We start from the raw sequence: 16788 nt of genomic DNA, 5'->3' as shown, positions 1-16788 counted from the left end.
CTAGGACTAGAAGGGAACCGCTATAATGACCACCACGTGCATTTCATTTTCTTCGACCTGGATAAGAGAAAAAATGGAGTCTTTTGCTAAAGAAATACGTGAAAAAGGCAAAGAACCTTCAACGAGATAGTGTTTGATTATATATAAATCATGCAAGTTCGTAAAGTTGAAAGTGCAATTTAAAATATTCAGTGATCAATCAAATATTTACCATTTATCCATAATTTTATAAAGAATGCTCACAGATTTTTCATACTAACGGTCACCATAACCTGTAATAGGGCCATCTTCGTAATCAATAATATATCAGTGTTATATTCGTTACCATTTTAACCCATTGACAGAGGGCTATTTCTTTGGATGCTAGCTCCAGATGTCGATGGCCTTTATTTATGAAGACGATCATAGCTATCTAAGAGCTCATAGAAATATTTTAATTTTTTTATAAATCATATGTTATAAATAAGTTGGAAATGCTAAAATAGCATTACAAAAGTTTTAAAATTGTTAATCATGCCACATATATCATTTTCATGCATTTTGTATAATCATAATTTATACGTAAATTATGTATAATTAAGGTATAGTACAGACGCTATTTGGCCAAAAATGGAAATTTACAATCATATGCTTGATTCTAAATTTTTAAAAAAAATGCACAATCAATCATGTCAAATAAATTTATAATTATATATCAAAATTAATTAGTAATTTAAAATAATAAGGTTGTCGAGAGTCACTTAGCATTTCGGCTAAAGGTTACTATGTTCAATTGGGCAAATCGTTGCACGTTTCAAAACCATTTAAAACAAAATAAATTACTTGCTATTCACTATTTAAAATCTAAATATAAACTAAATCTAAGCAATCCGAAATAGACAGGCTTTAAATTCTATATGGGTAAATCAAATTAGGATCTATAAATCAAGTAGAGAGAATGATTGCAACAAAGATAAAACCTTTCTCTCAATTTTTTGACATATTATTTAATTAATTAATTTTTCTCTATCTTTTTCTCTCTTTTTTTTCTTATTTTCTCGTTCTTCCCTCACCTTACCACCAACTCAAGGGGCAAGAACTAGGGGTGGCAATCAGGTCGGGTCGGGTCATAAACGGGCGGGTCACATGTGTCGGGTCAGAAAATCATTAATCTGAACTCCGACGTGTTTATTAAACAGGTCAGAAATTACAACCTGAAACCTGACCTGTTTAAAACAGGTAACCCGATCCGATCCGTTTAACCTGTTTAATAAACAGGAACCTGTTTACCCAACCCGATCCGACCTGTTTAACCTGTTGCCCAAGCTGAACATGTTATAACCTGTTAGACCTATTTAACCTATCCAACCCAACCCATTAACCTGCCCCACCCGACCCGTTTAACCTGCCCAACCAAACCTGTTTAACCTATTTAATAAATAGGTCACCTCTTAGGCTCTTAGCCTTAGGCCTTAGCCCGACCCAACCTGACCCAACCTGTTTATACATTAAGATTTAAGCATTTAAGCAGCACAAGAAAAAAAGAAGAAAATATAGAAAATATTACAAAAATCTTGTCCCAACATCATCGACATTAAAAAAGGATTCAATCTTACAAAAAGCTAAACATAAGGAATACAAGTTATTTGTTCATTCATCTAATACAAGCAATATTCAAAAAGCATTTAATCTTTACAAAGACAAGGAATACAAGTCAAATCATCCCAAATTTACATATGGAATAGCCTGAAAATACTATCTGCTTGACATAGAACAAATGTCAAGATACATAATCGCTTCTGATGCTAGGAAAGCATGGTACTTTTTAGCAAGCTTTTTGACCAGCTTCCTGTTTTTGGTTCATTTTTTTAGTGCTTCAACATTCATATAGTCAAGCCCTATTTTCTCTGCCTGTAGAAGACATAATCAAGCATTAGTATAATATTTTGTTGTTGCAAATTGCATCTCCCCTATTCATTAAGCAGGGTCCAAGTCCTTTTTGCATACCTTTTTGCAAGTCCCCTGTTAAAGTAAGCAAGGTCCAAGTTCCTCTGCCTCTCCAAAGCCAAGAACAACCAGGCCTGAATTCAAATTCATTAGACTAGGCCAACACCAAAAAATAAAAAGAGATAATAGGAAATGAGATACTATGTTAATTTTCAGATTCCAGCACAATTCTGAGTTTGGATGATTTGCACTTTTGCAGTTGCACGTGCCAGCAATTCAATGGCTAATATCATTAGATGGCAGTGAAGACAATACTCTCAGGGCAACAGCGCAAAACAACCGTGCAAGATAATATCAATAGGTGACTTTTCATCTTTGATAAACATGATGGTCCAAATATCAGTGATTTTTCATCTTTGATAAACATGTTGGTCCAACTAATCAGCATATCTAATTAGAAAACAAACCTTTCTTCATCCATCTCCAGTGCTAGCACTTCTAGTCCATCCAGCATAGAAGAGTCTTTACTAACCAGTGAATCCTAAAGGACAGAAAAAGATAGATTAAAGTAAAACTAATAAACTATTATCAATAATTTACAATGAAAAATATAAAAAAAAAAACTGAAAACGAACCAGAATTGGAGTTAACTGACCCTCCAAATCAAGAAGGCCTTTGGCAAATGCTGCTGCAGACATCTACTAGAAAATTGGTTTTGATAAGTACTATATATTTCTGAAACTTATGCATACAAGCATCAACATTTTTTACCTCCACAAAATGCCGAGCATACAAGCTCAATACAACTAACAAATTCTAAGCTCAATACAACATTTACTGGTTCTGATTCTATTATACAACTAACCAACAAAGCATCAATACACTGCTGCTTAATCCAGATGACAGAAAAACAAAAGGCTTTCTCATCTATTACCTTCTTTGGATTGCCCTGAAACTCGGTCACAAGCTCCTGCAACAAAAGAGGAATGCATTGCTAAGCAACAAATTCTAATTAACTAAAATGACTGAAAATCACAACCACGCAATCACGCATACAACATAAATATTCTGCCACATGAAGTAAACCCCAAACCCTAACATCATATTATAGTCGAAAGCCCACAAAAAAGGAAAAAAAAAATAGATATCAGCATCTAGGTTCTAGGAGAACCAATGCCGGAAGAACAAAAAAATAATACTGAAATCATCAACTTCACCCAGAAAATAAAACCAAAAATTATAACAAAATGAATCACTTATAAAGCCTGCATCGACCGATGAACTAGAACACAATAGAAAAGAGAACAACAAAAAAAAACTTAGAAATCGAAGAAATAAACGAAGGAAGGGATGAATCCGTATCAGATCTGAGAAGAAAGAGGAAAAGATTAAGGGAAGAAGAAGAAAAGATGGATCTTTCTTACCTCGGTAGAGCAGAGGATCCGACCTCGCACGCACGGGAAGACTTCGAATGGAAGAGGGAGAGGGAAGGCGACGGGAGCCAAAAAAATCCCAAGACCTATTGAACCGCCGCGGTCCGCCGTCGACGGGGAGGCCGAAGTTGTCGGCACGGGGGAGGAGAGGGCGAAGGCGAAGGTCCGGAGGAGAGGGCTTGGGAGACGAAGAGTCCAGACTCCGGAGGAGAGCTGGAGAGGAGAGGGGAGACACTCGAGAGGGACGCTGAGGGAGGGAATAGAGCTTGGGCGGCGCCGACGCACAAACCCTAAGTCCTCACTCCTCAGTCCTCACCCTAACAACGGAGAAGTCTCAATTAAAAGATCCATCTGATTCTAAAGTCGCGGACGGTGGATGGGTGGAGCAGTGAAGCCAGTGCTGCAGTGGACGGCTGGTGGTCCTCGCATTGAGATTGGGCCGAGCGGGAGTTGGGCCGAGGCAAGAAAATGGGCTGAGGCGGGGAGTTGGGTCGGCCCTGGCTTTGTGGATTGTGGCTCTTATCTTAGTTATTTATCAGCCCAATAGTTAAACAGGTTACACGGGTTAATCGGGTCAAACATCTAAAATCCGTATCCGACCCAATTAATAAACAGGTTAAATGGGTCGACCTGTTTACGACCCAAACCCGTTTAAGCCAAACCCAAACCTATTTATGGCGGGTCGAACATGGGTCGGGTTGGCGGGTCGGGTCATATTTTGCCACCCCTAGCAAGAACCTGCCCCACCAAGAAAACAGGGGAGAGGAAGGCGGCCTCCCGCCTGACGGCAGTTGCGGCCGAGGACCGGCTGCTGCCGCAGCTAAGGACCCGTGGCGGCCGCGGTTGAGGACTGTGGCGCACGGTGGGACGACCACTAGGTAAGTGGTCTTCCATCTTTCTTCTTCTTTCTTATCCTGGCGACCCTTTGCCGGATTCCGGCCATCGTCGGGTCGATCGGGAGGAGGGGGAGATAGAGAAGAAGACAGGAACCTTACCTTATCTCCGAGGAGGCACTGCGGCCATGATCCGGCGACACGAAGACAATCACGGTGAGCCCAAGTAAAGGAAGGAAGAAGGGAAGGGAGAAAGGAAGGGAGGGAGAGGAGAAGGGAGAGAGATGGAGGAGGAAGAAGGGCTCGGTGAGCCCAAGCAGATAGAGAGGGGAAGAAATAGAGAGAGGCGACTGCGGATTCCGCGATCTTCTCGTGCTATCCTTCCAAAATCGGAGCTTGCCAGCAAAGAGATTCGCCAAAAAGAAAAGAAGAGGGGCAGGGATCCAGCAATGTCGCGCAGCCCTGCTCTCCCTTACAGTGAGGATTGGGGCTAGCTGGGTTGATTTCCACCCAGCTAGCCCACGCCCAAAAATAGGGTGTCACAGAGACGACAGCATTGCAATTAAGGATGGATCAAATAGGAATTCCTCGACGAGTGGAGAGTCCCAAGAGCCATGGGTTGCAGGGCCTTCCGCAGTGGTCCTCTCAGGGTGCTGCACACCTCCATCTACCAGGTCTTCCTTGCTATGTCAAGAAGAGGAATCATCACGTCTTGGCCCAAGTTAGGAAAATTAGAGCCTAGAAATAGGAGGCCACGAGGAGGCCAATCCGCCTCCCAATCAGGACGATGGGAACTGTCTGAAAGTGGCGACACATCTTTGATGTTAATTAGGATTTTTTAATAGGCATCCTGTTGGGAATCCGCCCATGCCGCAGAAAATTAAAAAAATTTAGATGGCAGCGGAAGAGGCATGCGTGGGATCACACGTTCATCCTATGAACGTTGTTCAAAAACTGTTCGTAGATAGATTAGAATTTAAAACTATTAACTACATTCAGAAGATCAGATCTTCACCTTGTGTCGGTAGATGATCACCGCAAACTGATGATCATGGTTTTGGAAGAAGGCTCGCTTGAAGCCGCACAAGCGTCCGGCATCTACGGATATCCACACGAAGCAGAGGACCAATCCAAACGCTTCAATCTCCCCGGGGTGCTAGCTTCCTTGCAGAGATTGGTTTTGATGGCTGATCTCCTCCTTTTTGATCAACACTTGATTGTGCTTGGGAGGAGGAAGAAGAAGGATGAAGTTTGAAGAAGATTCAAAGCACCTTGCACCCTTTTGCTTTTCCTTGCGTTGGATGATGCAAAGGAGGAGGGAGGAGGCCGCCAAGCTTCCTTTCTTTTTCACCTTGCTTGCGGCTGAAAAGAATAGGAGGAAGAGGGCTCACGGCACAAGGAAGAGGAGAGGAAGAAGTTGGTCTAGGGTTTGGCCTTTGACTCCTTATAAAGGCATATGGAGCTCCTACTTATTAGGAGCTTCATAATTTTCCTTTTTGGAGCCAAGAGGAGGGGTGCACGCCCCCCTCTTCCTTTTTCTTTGATTTCGGCCAAGCCCTCCCTCCTAACCCTTCATCACGCACGCCCCTACTTGATCTAATCAAGTGGGGCGTGGGGCCTAACCCTAGGTGGCTTAATCCTCTTCCAAAGAGGATTGGGTGCACTTCAAATCCTAATCCAATTAGGAATTGATTGAACCATGACTCTATTGAACCCTTCAATCCTAATCAAATTAGGAGTCATTATAATTCATTGGATTAATAATTAGTTTGGACTTAAGAAGTCCTAATTCAATTAGTACTTATTTAATTTTAGTCCTAATCCAATTAGGACTCTAATTTGAATCGAAGTCCTAATCCAATTAGGACTTCTAGGAATCCTATTCTAAGTAGGAATCCAAATTGAATTCAAAATCCTAATCTAATTAGGATTGTAGGAATCCTACTCCAAGTAGGAATCCCAGTCCTACTCCAAGTAGGATTTCCAGTCCTAATCCAATTAGGACTCCAGAAATTCTACTCTAAGTAAGGATTCGTGTTTAAGTCCAATTAATCAACTCTCCTTGTTTCTTCTTCAACTGATTATTAATCGAATTGATTACTCGTGATTCATAATCACAATTCAACCATCGGATTGGTCAATACTTCTAGTGTGTCTGACCTCATAGGTTCTATTCTGACTGGTAGTGAGATACATTGCGATCTCTATCACAATATTATTGAAAACTCCTTTCAATGGGTTGGAACAGTTCCAACTCAACTCATCAGGGTTTATCGATTATCGGGATATTCCCTATGAGTCTCACCATCCACCAGTGACACCTAACAGCATGTAGTGGCTACCCAGCAGAATAGAATGATGAACCTCTAGGTGCAATTGTCGTGTGATACAGTCCTACTATCGTGGATCCAACAGGACGGAGGTCATAGACAACTCGTCAAACCCCATCGTCTGTCATCTGTCAAGATTTATTAGACTTAAGTTTGAGAGTGGAAAACTCTTTCTCCACTGTGCATACTGTCCCGACCGAGATCTTACGAACTCAGTCTTATAAATCACATAGGATCTCTCCTTATCTACCAAGATCGATAGATTCCATATAGGTGCATACCCTACTCCTACAGTAAATCTACTGTAGGCCAATCTACACTGTATGGTCCATATGTCTGAGGCCATGTGTATGTGCAGTCAAACTACACATAACCTCACTGTGAGTAGCCCGAAGCACCGCAGGTCAAAGGACCAGTCAACACTACTGCAACATCAAGCAAGTCACTGACGAGTGGATAGACATCAAGTGACTTCTTGTATTGGTCACGCTCAAGTACCCTTGTTCTTAACAAGCACCTGTACTATTACTTCAGTGTCGCCACACTGTGGATTCGAGTCTCGTCCCATCCATAAGAAAAGCAATGAGTGCACTGATCGGATCGTCACCGTCTCGTGATGATCCATTGATCAGGAGTATTCAGAAATTAATCACCAACTGATGCGTGGCTCAAATTCTTAACTCTTAAGAATATGCATCATCATTTTATTAATTCTTGGAGCGATTCATAGACACATAAACAATATAAAATGAAAAAAGATGCCCTTTATTTATTCAATAATAAATAGTCACAGTACAAAATTATATCCCTAGAATTAACAATGTGTCTGCCCAGATTGGCTTCTAGGGCATTACATCTAACAATCTCCACTTGCGATAAAGCCAATTGGTCATATATCTGTAGTCCATCTTCCTCAAGGTGGGCTTCAGTCTTTTGCTGACTCAGCTGCTTAGTGAATGGGTCTTGCCACGTTGTCCGCGGAGTCTACTCTCTGCACCTCGACATACTTTCTTCTCAACATAGTCCGCGTATGAGGTGGAAAGCGCCGCTCTATGTGGCTTGGACTTCTGATGAAACCTTGGCTCCCTTAGCAAGAGCTATTGGTGCCCATTATTATCGCAGTAGAGTGTTATGTTATCTGATGTCATTACGTCCAACTCGTGCAATGAATTGTCTTGAACCAGAGCCTTCTTTAGCAGCTTCAGTGGCGACGATGTATTCAGCTTCCATAGTAGACATCAGCAATGATCGATTGTTTAAGAACTTTTCCAATTCACCGTACCACCATTGCACAAGAACACATATCCAGATGTTGACTTCCTATCATCGACATCAGTCATGAAAATCTGAATCTATGTACCCTTCTACCTTTAACTCTGATGATCCTCCAAAGACCAAGAATAAATCTTTAGTTCTTCTCAAGTACTTAAGAATATTCTTCACAGCTGTCCAATGTTCTTCACCTGGATTCGACTGATATCTTCTTGTGACACTCACAGCTAGGGCTATATCAGGTCGTGTACATAGCATGGCATACATGAGGCTCCCTATTGCCGATGCATAAGGGGTCTTGCTCATGCGTTGAATCTCTTTAGATGTGTTGGGCACATCTTCTTGGAGAGATGAATTCCATGCCTTAGGGGTAAGAGACCCCTTTTAGAGTTTTCCATGCTGGAACCTTTTCAGCACTTCCTCTATATACATCTTCTGTGATAGGCTAAGCATCCTTTTAGATCTATCTCTATAGACTTTTATCGCCAAAATATAGGATGCTTCTCCAAGGTCTTTCATGGAGAACTCTTTTGACAACCAGACCTTGACCGAGGTCAGCATGGGAATATCATTCCTATTAGGAGGATGTCGTCCACGTACAGTACGAGAAACACGACAGCACTCCCACTAACCTTCTTATAGACACACGGTTCTTCTTCGTTCTTGATGAACTCAAACATTTTGATTGCATCATTGAAACGAGTGTTCCAACTCCGAGATGCTTATTTTAGTCCATAAATGGAGCTTTGCAGCTTGCAGACCTTGGTGATCTCCATCACTAGAAGTGAAACCCAAAGGTTGTTCCATATAGATATCTTCATCAAGATATCCATTCAGGAAAGCAGTTTTCATATCTATCTGCCAGATTTCATAATCATGAAATGCTGCAATGGCAAGCAATGTTCGGATGGATTTCAGCATGGCTACAGGTGAAAAGGTCTCCTGATAGTCAATGCCTTCGCGCTGACTATACCCTTTCGCCACTAGCCTTGCTTTATAGGTCTCTACCTTTCCATCCGAACCTATCTTCCTTTTGTAGATCTATTTGCATCCAATAGGTACAATACCTTCTGATGGATCTACTAAGTTCCAGACTTGGTTGGAATGCATGGAGTCTAACTCTGACTCATAGCTTTCATACATTTCTCGGAATCGATATCAGATATCGCCTCGTCGTAGGTTTTGGAATCCCGTATGTGATCCCTATCTCCCATGAGGAACATTTACTTAGCATCCTCTTCTAGCATACCTAAGTATCTATCGGGAGGATGGGAGATCTACTAGATCTGCGAGGTGGTTGAGGAATATCGTGTACTGGCTCTGTATTAATGGGTTCGATAGGATCCATGACTCATTGCTTTTCAAAGACTTTCTCTTCAAGCTCAATTTTTCTCCCACTGCCTTTATCAAGGATAAAGTATTTTTCCAAGAAGATGGCATGTCGGCTCACAAAAACATTGTGATCCTCTAAGACGTAAAAATTATATCCTAATGACTTTTTAGGATATCCTATGAAATGAGCACTTTCTGGTCCTAGCCTCTAGCTTGTCCGCCTGTATGTCGCTTGACGTGGGCCGGACATCCCCAAATCTTAACGATGACCAAGATTTGGTTTCTTACCATGCCATATCTCATCACGGTGTGGTAAGAACGGATTTAGAGGGAACTCTATTAAGTAGATATACTGCGGTAAGTTAAGGCATCTCCCCGAAGAAACATCGGTAGATCAGTGAACCTCATCATGGACCCGGACATATCCATAGAGTCCGATTTCTCCTCTCTGACACCCCTGTTGAGTTGAGGTGTTACCCGGAGGAGTCTATTGTGAGACTATGTCATTCTCTTTGAGATAGTCCCGAAATTCTCACACTAAGGTATTCTCCTCCTCGATCTGAATTGGAAGAGCCTTAAGGGATTTTTCAGTTTTGTTTTTCTACTTCATTTCTGAACTCTTTGAACCTTTTCAAAAGATTCAGATTTGTGTCTCATAAGAATACACGTACCCATACCGTGAATAATCATCGATAAAGGTAATGAAGTACGAATAATGTCCTCTGGCTTGCACATCGAATGGGCCACACACATCTGTGTGTACCAGGGTAAGTATTTCAGTGGTCCCTCTCCCCATGTCCTACAAAGGGCAATCTAGCCATGTTTTTCTTGAAGACAAGGACTCCGCAAACTGGATATGACTCGAAAGTCAATGAACCGAGAAGCCCAATCTTTATCCATTTTGTTCATTCTGTCCTCTCCAATATGGCCAAGCCTGAGGTGCCACAAATATTTTTGGTTTATCTCATCCCTGGATCTTTTGGATCCTTTGGCACTCACTTCTTGCTCAAGATACATTTACAGATACATCCATATGCAAATGATAGAGACTGTCAATCACATAAAACAACCGTGCGACTATTTTATTTCTGAAATAAATAGAACAGCAGTCTTTGTCAAAATATAAAAACATGACCTTCCTGTGCTAGACATGAAATAGAAATCAAATTTCTGCTAGCAGCAGGTACATAATAGTAGTCTCTAAGTAATAAACTAAAACCAGACGGTAGTCGCAGATGGTAGGTGGCTTAACGGCCACAGCAGCAACTTTTGCTCCCGTTGCCAATCCGAAGGGTTTACCCGAGCATCTTCCGCCAGCCTTCTACTTTTCTTTAGATCCTGCATAGTAGTGCAGCAAGTGAGCACTAGAAACCAAAATCTATAACCCAACTAGAAGTAGAAGAAACTGTTAGATTAGTTTCAATTATGAGCAAGTCTATACCTTCTGAAGGTGTGTCAGCCTTCTTGTTCTTCAAGCTCTCGAGGTAATGAAGGACAGTTCCTCTTTCAGTGGCCGTCGACATTGCAGTGGAAATATTTTTCTTTGTCATTAGCCCTTTTCTTTTGAACTTCCTTCTTTGGCTTCTTGTCTTTCTTCTGTTTCTTTGCAGGCTTCTTTTCTTCCCAAGTAGACTTTCTCTTGGAACCAGAAGTCAGCTCAGCAGCAAGGACATTGCCCTTGAACCTTTCAAGGCTCCCTCAGCAGTTACCAACATGTTTAACAGTTCAGTCTTAGTGCATTCAATCTTATTCATGTGGTAGTTTACTATAAACTATCCAAATGAATCAGAAAGGAATTGAAGGATCAGATCTACTTGCAATTCCTTGTGCATGTTCATAACCGAGCTTCTCAAGCTCCTCCAGATTCTTGATCATAGTTCAGACCGTGATCATGGACAGACTGCCCTCGCGCATCTTTTCTTTGAAGAGCCTCTTGGACACTTCAAAACGAGCTGTGCGACTCTGCTCACCATACAACTCTTGCCAGGTGTGCTAGTATGTCCCTAGCAGTCTTCATATTCTCATGCTGGCATTGTAGTTCATATGGACATGGATGCCATGATATAGCACTTGACCCTAATGTCAATCATCTGTCCACTTTTCATGCGTCGCACCGCTGATCAGTAGTCGGAACGTGCTGGTAATGTGGGGATGTCATTGTCGAGCACATAGCCTATTTTTTCGTAACTCAGAAACATTTTGAGATTTCTAAGCCAGTCTCTGTAATTGGTACCGTCAATCGGTTGGTCTCAAGAATACAGATCAAAGGGTTTGAGGCTGACATTATAATCTGCAGAGGAGTAAAAGAATTCTAGTTAGACCTTTTGTACTTGAAACTCCCTAACCTTGTTCCACGGGCTCTTTTAGAAACAAATGTACCTCCCACTATTTTCATCCGAAATCCCTCACACTCCCCTAGTTGGAAAACGGAAAACTATCTAACGACTAGATTTGGATGGTACTTAAGATGGGTATGCGGTCCCCCCGATTTACATGCCACTCACCATAACAAGTTATCAGGCTGAACACATAAAAACAATGAGTGGTACAACTCTTGTACAAATGCATTCTCAAGCATGTTGCAGTGCTACCTGGTCTCTAAGTCATGAAGAACCTCACCTAAACAAGTTAATTGTCCCATTCCCTTAGTTAAGTCAGACCCACCGTATAACCGGTAGAAATAAAGTTGTCATTGCGGTCCTCCACCTAACAGTTATTGTGCCTAATACCCACCTTTACCCATCACAACAATCTCAATGGTCCTATGAGAGGTCCAGGTCCCTCCCGTATGCACTATGGCCCACTGTGTCCAGCCAGACAAATTCAACATCAAAAAGAACCTTAGCAGTTCTTGCTAATCGGGTGGAAGACCTATGGACCTTAATATTGGTTAATCAGGATCTTAGTGGTTTGTAAACTTGGAGCTCTTCATCAAGGAAGGTTAATTGAACAAAGTTGGCCAGGTAGGCAGGTGGGAAGCTCCCCTTACTACAGAGAGTAGGGATCCTAATTAAGGTAACCACCTTCATGCTTTCCTAGACACCAACTTAGATCAATTAATCTAAATATGATTTCGCTCATGTTGGTTCAACTCTCGACTTGGATTGAGGAGGTTTTAGTTTAGGTCTCATTTGAATTGGTCTATTAGTTTGGCATCACATGTAAACCTATCTACCTCCACTCACATTCGCATCACATGCAAACGATACATCGGCAAGGCAGTTATAATCGCAGCAATAATTAAAGCTAAACTTTAAATAGGTGGATGATCATGGATTCTAATTAGGTCATATCTACAGAGCACATGCACGTCAATCGATCAGTTGGTCTTCAACTCTTGAATTTGGGCCCTCGAGCTTCTTGAATTCGATCCCTGATCAACTCTTGATCCAATTGCCATCAACTGCTCAGATCGCCGTTCATCTCATGCACTTATCTTCGACTTAATCGTGACGTACATCACATCACAGAAAGACAACCAGATATAAATAAAAATAAAAATAAATTACATCCCCCTTTTAGGAGGCACGCGGCCTCTCAAAACATCAAATAAGATGCAATGCAAGCATCTGAAAAATTACATGACATTGCAGATCCACATCGCAGGTCTTACAATTGATACCAAAAGGGGTTTGAATCCTATGATCATCACCACATGCAACAATATAATTTTTCAGATCTGAAATCTAATTGATCATCTCATGACATGGGTTGCTGATCATGCTAAACATGATTCTAAACATTGTAATCCCATTAACAATGCAATTAGGAATCATCAATTTATCACATAAAAATCAGCATGCAAAATCAGCAACCTTGAAAAAATCTGCATGCAGAAAAAATTTCAGCATGCATAATCTTTCAATTTTCAAGATCTTATTGCCTGTTTATAATTAATTCTAAATCTTACAACTAACGAAGCCTACGCTCCGATACCACTGTTGGGAACCCGCCATCGCCGCAGAAAATTAAAAAAATTCAGATGGCAGCGGAAGAGGCATGCGCGGGATCACAGCTTCATCCTATGAACGTTGTTCAACAAACCGTTCGTAGATAGATTAGAATTAAAAAACTTTAACTACATTAGGAGATCAGATCTTCACCTTGTGCCGAGTAGATATCACCGCAAACTGATGATCATGATTTTGGAAGAAGGCTTGCTTGAAGCCGCACAAGCGTCCGGCCTCTACGGGTATCCACACGAAGCAGAGGACCAATCCAAACGCTTCACATCTTCCCGGGGTGCTAGCTCCCTTGCAGAGATTGGTTTTGATGGATGATCTCCTCCTTTTTGATCAACACTTGATTGTGCTTGGGAGGAGGAAGAAGAAGGAATGAATTTGAAGAACGATTCAAAGCACCTTGGACCCTTTTGCTTTCCCTTGCGTTGGATGATGCAAAGGAGGAGGGAGGAGGGCCGCCCAAGCTTCCTTTCTTTTTCACCTTGCTTGCGGCTGAAAAGAATAGGAGGAGAGGGCTCACGGCACAAGGAAGAGGAGAGGAAGAAGTTGGTCTAGGGTTTGGGCCTTTGACTCCTTATAACGGCATATGGAGCTCCCTACTTATTAGGAGCTTCATAATTTTCCTTTTTTGGAGCCAAGAGGAGGGCGCACGCCCCCCTCTTTCCTTTTCTTTGATTTTGGCCAAGCCCTCCCTCCTAACCCTTCATCATGCACGCCCCTACTTGATCTAATCAGTGGGGCGTGGGGCCTAACCCTAGTGGCTTAATCCTCTTCCAAAGAGGATTGGGTGCACTTCAAATCCTAATCCAATTAGGAATTGATTGAACCATGACCTCTAATGAACCCTTCAATCCTAATCAAATTAGGAGTCATCATAATTCATTGGATTAATAATTAATTTGGATTTAAGAAGTCCTAATCCAATTTAGGACTTATTTAATTTTAGTCCTAATCCAATTAGGACTCTAATTTGAATCCGAAGTCCTAATCCAATTAGGACTTCTAGGAATCCTATTCTAAGTAGGAATCCAAATTGAATTCAAAATCTTAATCTAATTAGGATTGTAGGAATCCTACTCCAAGTAGGAATCCCAGTCCTACTCCAAGTAGGATTTCCAGTCCTAAATCCAAATTAGGACTCTAGGAATCCTACTCCAAGTAGGATTCATGTTTAAGTCCAATTAATCAACTCCCCCTTGTTTCTTCTTCAACTGATTATTAATCGAATTTGATTACTCGTGATTCATAATCACAATTCACACCATCGGATCGGTCAATACTTCATAGTGTGTGTGACCCCATAGGTTCTATTCTGACTGGTAGTGAGATACATTGCGATCTCTATCACAATATCATTGAAAACTCCTTTCAATGGGTTGGAACAGTTCCAAACTCAACTCATCAGGGTTTATCGATCATCGGAATATTCTCTAATGAGTCTCACCATTCCCACAGTGACACCTAGCAGCATGTAGTTGCTACCCAGCAGAATGGAATGATGAACCTCTAGGTGCAGTTGTGCGTGTGATACCAGTCCTACTATCGTGGATCCCTACAGGACGGAGGTCATGGACAAGCTCGTCAAACCCCATCGTCTGTCATATGTCAAGATTTATTAGACTTAAGTTCGAGAGTAGAAAACTCTTTCTCCACTGTGCATCACTGCCCCGGCCGAGGTCTTATGAACTCAGTCTTATAAATCACATAGGATCTCTCCTTATCTACCGAGGTCGATAGATTCCATATAGGTGCTACCCTACCCCTACAGTGAACCTACTGTAGCCAATCTACACTGCATGTCCCATATGTCTAGAGGCCATGTGTATGTGCAGTCAAACTACAATAACCTCATTGTGAGTAGCCGAAGCAACCCGCAGGTCAAAGGACCCAGTCACACTACTACAAACATCAAGCAAGTCACTGACAAGTGGATAGACATCCAAGTGACTTCTTGTATTGGTCACGTTCAGTACCCTTGTTCTTAACAAGCACCTGCACTATTACTTCAGTGTCGCCACACTGTGGACTCGAGTCTCGTCTTATCCATAGGGAAATCAATGTGTGCACTGATCGGATCGATCATCATCCTCGTGATGATCCATTGATCAGGAGCATTCAGAAATTAATCACCAATGATGCATCGCTCAAATTCTTCACTCTTAAGAATATGCATCATAATCTTATTAATTCTTGGACGATTCATAGACACATAAACAATATGAATGAAAAAGATGCCTTTTATTTATTCAATAATAAATAGTCAAGTACAAAATTATACCTCTAGAATTAACAATGTGTCAGCCAGATTGGCTTCTAAGGCATACATTTAACACATCCCCCCAAGTGACATTGATCAATTGAAGGAACATCCTCCAATCAACTCACAGAAAGAAAGAATTTCGAAGGATGATAAATCTCTGCCACCCAAAGTCTTTGGGTTACCTAGTCTAAGAATTACAAAGCCGGAAATCATCCTTCTAATTGGATTCATCATCCCATGCATGAGGAGGCACTCCAAAAAGCTCCAAGAGAACCTATAGTTGAAGACGGTGAGGTGCTGCACCATCCTTGTAGGACCAAGGCTTCATGATAAAATGGAAGAAACTACCTCGCATTCAAATGTTGGGCCAGGAAGGGAACGCCACCAGGAAGGTATCGTATCCAAATGTGATCGAAATCCCATTCAAAAGTGGGATAAAACCTTGTTCCGAGGTCTAAGAGATTCTCACTGGGATAGGGGGTTCCTTAGATGGGCGCATCTCCTTGCACTTGTAGCAAGCCCACAGACTGAAAAGAAGATCCTTTCTGGGTTTAGCAACTCTATGACATGAGATGCCCCTGATAGGAGCTTAAAGGGACTGCTGAGGAACAGGGGCTTGAAAGCCTGCAGGTGGGTGCACTGAGGATCATTAAATAGATCTCGCTAAGCACCTCCCAAAAGGGCCAAGCAGATTAGGGGCCAATCTAGGGTGGGCCGGCTGTTTTTCTTTGCTTATCTCAGGGGGAACCGAGGGTGAACTCAAGGATTCCATGACCGTCTCTTGGAGCACCCAAATTTACGATTCCAGCATTGTCCTCTACCAAGGGCACTGCATGTGCACCGGTCAGGTACAGCTCAGAAGCTCTTCCACTCGTCCTCCTCCTAAATCTCCGGTCTTCCACCTCGTTGTGCCTCCAAAGGCTCGCCTCGGTCCAATGCCAGCCAGATGCAACATTTGGCCTATCTGCTCTCTAAAGCTTGCTTGCTTCAGAGTTGCACCTCCATTTTATCACTGCCAAGCTACTCCAACTATTCACTAACAGGTTAGAGTTGCCTGTCATTTTCTTACTAATAGGGCTACTCCAACTCTAACTAGCCAATCCCTCGTCTATGACATGATTGCCAATCTCTTCATCCACCACCCTGCCATTTGCATCCAACATCAACTACCATGTCCAACATGACGATGCCAAAAAGCTTGTACTAACCGGAGGAAAGGAGGGGGAGAAGGAAAGGGGAAGGGAGAGGAATGAGTTTATTGGAGCAACCAAACCAGGTGTGGGATCCCAGAAAAATGGAAAGCTTCTCTCTCTGATGGGAAAGATAGAGATAGGAAGAATATTTTGATTTTATTTCACCAATTATTTAAGCCCCTATAAGTGTTACCTAGGCGAAGAAATACAATCTATCTGTAGTTGGGATAAGCTGTTGAAAATAAAG

General features: G+C 42.0%; 1 long non-coding RNA gene across 1 annotated transcript; it reads right to left on the bottom strand.

The window, feature by feature from the left end:
• Positions 1-1837: 1837 nt before the first annotated feature.
• On the bottom strand, positions 1838-2061 carry LOC120109577. Its single transcript, XR_005510413.1, has 2 exons — positions 1987-2061; positions 1838-1890 (listed from the first exon to the last, which is right to left on the bottom strand). It is a non-coding gene; the product is annotated as an uncharacterized LOC120109577 (long non-coding RNA).
• Positions 2062-16788: the final 14727 nt, after the last annotated feature.

Source organism: Phoenix dactylifera, unplaced genomic scaffold, assembly GCF_009389715.1.
Source record: "Phoenix dactylifera cultivar Barhee BC4 unplaced genomic scaffold, palm_55x_up_171113_PBpolish2nd_filt_p 002418F, whole genome shotgun sequence".
In the NCBI taxonomy this organism is placed as follows: Eukaryota; Viridiplantae; Streptophyta; class Magnoliopsida; order Arecales; family Arecaceae; genus Phoenix; species Phoenix dactylifera.
This window is presented reverse-complemented; position numbering and strand designations above follow the sequence as displayed.